Source organism: Scatophagus argus, chromosome 5, assembly GCF_020382885.2.
Source record: "Scatophagus argus isolate fScaArg1 chromosome 5, fScaArg1.pri, whole genome shotgun sequence".
Classification (NCBI taxonomy): domain Eukaryota; kingdom Metazoa; phylum Chordata; class Actinopteri; family Scatophagidae; genus Scatophagus; species Scatophagus argus.
Window position 1 is genome coordinate 24,741,887 of NC_058497.1, and position 4,547 is coordinate 24,746,433.

Below are 4,547 nucleotides of genomic sequence, written 5' to 3' on the forward strand. Positions count from 1 at the left end.
GATTCTGCTGGCCTGCTCCTCATCTCTGGATCTCTTCCTGAAGTACTCCTCCTTCTGTGGGTCAGTGAACCCTCTGACCTCTGTCACCATGTCAACACAGTCAGGAGGGATCTGATTGGCTGCTGCAGGTCGTGTGGTTATCCAGAGGCGAGCAGAGGGAAGCAGATTCCCCCTGATGAGGTTTGTCAGCAGCACATCCACTGAGGTGGACTCTGTGACATCAGTCAGGATCTCATTGTTGTGGAAGTCCAGAGGAAGTCGACACTCATCCAGACCGTCAAAGATGAACACAACCTGGAACTCTTCAAACCTGCAGATTCCTGCTTCTTTGGTTTCAGTGAAGAAGTCATGAACAAGTTCCACCAAGCTGAACTTTTTCTCTCTCAGCACATTCAGCTCTCTGAAAGTGAATGGAAATGTGAAGTGGACGTCCTGGTTGGCTTTGTCTTCAGCCCAGTCCAGAGTGAACTTCTGTGTTAAGACTGTTTTCCCAATGCCAGCCACTCCCTTTGTCATCACTGTTCTGATTGGTCCATCTCTTCCAGGTGAGGCTTTAAAGATGTCTTCTTGTCTGATTGTTGTTTCTGGTCTTCTGGTTTTCCTGGATGCTGTTTCAATCTGTCTGACCTCATGTTCTTCATTGACCTCTGCAGTCCCTCCCTCTGTGATGTAGAGCTCTGTGTAGATCTGATTCAGGAGGGTCGGGTTTCCTGCTTTAGCAATCCCCTCAAACACACACTCACACTTCTTCTTCAGCTCAGATTTGACCTGATGTCGACAAACTGGAACAACAGTTCCTGAATGAAAACACAACAAATCAGTGAGTGGATGTTGGTGTTAATGTGAGAAAAGTGGAGTGTGGAAAATCCTCTTACTGCTGTGCAGACGGTCAGCCAGCTCCTCCTGCTTCATTCTCCTCAGGAAGTGCAGTGTGATCTTCAGAAATGCGTCTCTGCTGCTGCTCCTCTGCTCTTCATCCTCACCATCCAACACCTCCTCATCCTCACTCTGCCTCTCTAAGCTTTCTGGGTCATCTGGACTCAAAACCTTCTGGAACTTCTTCAGCTCCTTCTTCACAAAAGTCACAACGTTCTCCTCAAGATGCTGGAAAAGAATAAAACAAAGATCAAAATTGTGTTGATTTGATTTGGAGCTGAGCTAAAAGTTGTTGTTGGACATTTACACACCATGAATATGGAGTCCAGGTCTGCTGGATTCTGCTGGACAGACTGACCACCGAGAACATCTGACTGTTGCTGCTGAACTCTGTGGAGAAAACAGGACGTATGATGATTACACACATTTTAGCACTTGTTGCTTTTCAAGGATCAGCTGATCCAGTTTTCTGGCTCCAATGAGGCCACCTTCAGGTTGGTCTAAGAAGCAGCTCACTGTCACCTGCTGACAAAGTGTTTGGTTGGTCAAACCACGAGTTTCAGCCAAATTTCCTGGAAAACTGATGTGTTTCTGTGGACTAAATCTCCTGCTTACAGAAAAGTGAAAAAGCTACAGGAAACAAAATGAGTTTGAAAAAGCTTTGCTGGAATCAGCAGACTGAGACCACCGAGCAGCTGCCTTACAGTAACTTTGTAATGACAAATCTGGAGCCAGTGGAGTCTGAAAGCTGAGACCAACTGGTAGATCTTTTTGTGGACTGACTTGATAGAAGGAGAAGCTGCAGAACATCAAACTCATCTGCTTTAAACTCTTACCTTCCTTCAGCAGAGTCGTGTCCACCTCTGAACTTAAGAGGTTGAATCATGGACCAGTCACTCTTCATGGACACACAGCTGGGTTCAGGTTCAGGTTCAGGACAGTCTGGTCTCTGCTGCTGCTCGGGGCTTCAACACAACACACACAGAGCTTTGAGTGTGAATAATGATGGTGGAGTGATGTGAGTGCTGAGCTGTGACATGGAGAAGAGTCATGGACAGTTAGAGATCCTCATCTCACCTCTGAGCTTTGGTCTGGCTGTCATGTTCCCCACACAGAGTGGTTTTAGAGGGAGGGACTCCCTCCTCTGTCTCCTCACACTGATTCATAGCAGAGCCCACACCTTCACACAAACACAACAACATGCTGTCAGAGCTCCAACATTCATGACAACAACGTCTCCATCACACGTTACAAGATTTCTGCTGCTGTCCTGCTGGTGGACGTCCTGCTGTGTTTTCTGTGTTGTGGCTGTTGGATTCAGTTCCCCCTCAGAGTACATGAACTTGGATTCAGTATCACATCCTGAGCTGAGCTGACATTTAGCTGCAGGAAGTCCTCCCCAACGTGAGGAGAGAACAGTGGAAACCAAAACAGAACCGCCTTCAGTTCCTGTGGTGGAAAAGTCTGAACCTCAGTGATGGTCAGCATGAAGCTTGTAGCTGCAACAACTTCTCCATCATTCACACAGTTAACATCACTGGGTGGAACTGGAGTCAACATGAGGACATGAATTCATCTGACTGAAACATCATCACACCTTTGTTCTAAAACAGAAAAGAGCTTCCACTTTGGAGCTTCCATTCTCTGGAGTTTTTGTTCTCCTCTTCCACCTCTACAAGTCTTCATTACATCCACTCAAACTCCACATTTTTGATCGATTTTCTGTCCAACTTGTAATCTCAGCCCCTCAGATTCAGTGGAAACATCATCAGGAATGTGCAACACAAAGTTTGGGTTTATAGTTCAGTTCCTGAGTTTAGTGCCTGTGGCTCCATGACTATAAAGAAATAAGAAAGTCTTCATATTTGCTTTGTTCATCATATTTTTATTGTCTTGTGAAGCAGAAACTCCAGCTGAAAGCCCTGACTGAAGTTCTCTGCTGTCTTATCTTGGACTGATAGTCCTGTCCCACCACAGCAACACAAACCATATTAGCATTTCCTGACAGAGACGGTGGCGAGTGTTAAACCCAGACTGCAGGGTTCAAAGTTTCCCATCAGAAACCTCTGGGCTTCCTCACAGACACTCTGGAAGTCTTTGGATTCAGTCTGTGGGTCAGGACTAAAAGGACGCTTTGCTGCTGTTGACGACGGGGTCCACCAGTTAAAAGATTCACACTTCTGATTGCAGGAGGTTTGTGACACACACCTGCCAATCAGAGACACAAAGCTGACAAACCAAACCCAGGGACCACAACACAAGCCCCGCCTCCTCGAGTGTCTGACATCACAACATGAACTTTCCTAAATTTGTCTCCTGCTAAAGACAACAAGCAGCAGGAGTTCTTTGATTCACTGCTGGGTGTCGTTTTGTACCGTCAGAGAATAAACAGCTGATCGAGTTTCAGTCAAAGGTAAAAACCAGTTCAGGCTGTCAGACCAGTTCTGACTGTCCCTCATCTCTCAGCCGTGAAGTCAGCTCAGCTCAAGTTCTGACTTGTTTCCTGGTGCAGATGAAATGTGAATAAACTCAACATGAAAAGGCTCATTTTGGACCAAAAGTCACATCTCATAGACTCATTAGTGAATTCATTCATGAATATTCAGACCTACAAACAGGAAACAACAGTGTTGTCAGAATGCATCACTGCTCTCATCTACAAGTCTGTTATGTAGCTCCCAACATAACGAGTGACAGCAAACAGTTTCTTCATCAAAGGTGTGTCGTGTTACCTGTCAGGGGTCTCACCTGTTCAGCTCCACACGAGATCAAACACACTTTGTTTCTTCGTCCGCAGACGCCGACAGACGCTGCTGGTGTTCGTCCGACCGACAGCCGTCACATCCTCATACCTTCAAATCCAAATCCAGAAACGTCAGTCTGACGTGAGAGCAGAGAGCCAGTGTGAGCTGCAGTGCTGCCAGTCAGCAGCAGGTGGCAGTGTTACTGAAGGTCTGTCAGTCAGTCTGAACCGCAGCTGGAGACACTGACGGAGCTCCACAAAGTCCAGACTGCAGCAACACTGAAGAAGAAGACAATCAGCTTCATTACTGGATGAGGAGGGACAAACAGTCTGTGAACTCATGTGACAAACACAAACTGCATCAACAAGCACCGAATAAGAAGAAGAAGAAGATTCTTCATCGTCACGTACACTCAAACTAACAGTTAACTCGTGAAACAGACGAGTTAAAGTTACTGACTGAAGTCCTGTCAGAAATGTGTTTTAATCTTGTCAAATAAACACATTGCTGTTAGTGACGTCACACGACGACGGCGGAGTCACATCAGTGCTTTTACTTTGAAAGGAAAATGTACTTTGGAATACTAATATGTTTAAAAACAGGTACTGCAGTACTTTAACTGCAGTCAAACTCACCTTCATGCTGTGAAGACGGGATGAAACCGATGAAACTTTCAGACAACAAATTGACTGAAACTACTAAACACACACATCTCCGTGTTTACGTGACACAACAGGAAGTTGGGCTTCACTGTAACGTCTCAGAAATGACGTTCTGAACAGCCTTTTGTCTGCTGGATTCTTCAAGGCTAACAGACTTTTTGTCCTTCTGCTTCACAAAGTTAAAGTTCAAACTTTAACATCCAAGTGTAGAAACATGAAACCTGTCTGACCAGGAAGTAAAGGTCTGATTTTATATTTTCTTGGC

The 4,547-nt window shown here is 45.6% G+C and overlaps 1 long non-coding RNA gene across 1 annotated transcript; it reads right to left on the bottom strand.

The window, feature by feature from the left end:
* Positions 1-2,691: 2,691 nt before the first annotated feature.
* On the bottom strand, positions 2,692-4,547 carry LOC124059718. Its single transcript, XR_006843421.1, has 2 exons — positions 3,625-4,547; positions 2,692-3,084 (listed from the first exon to the last, which is right to left on the bottom strand). It is a non-coding gene; the product is annotated as an uncharacterized LOC124059718 (long non-coding RNA).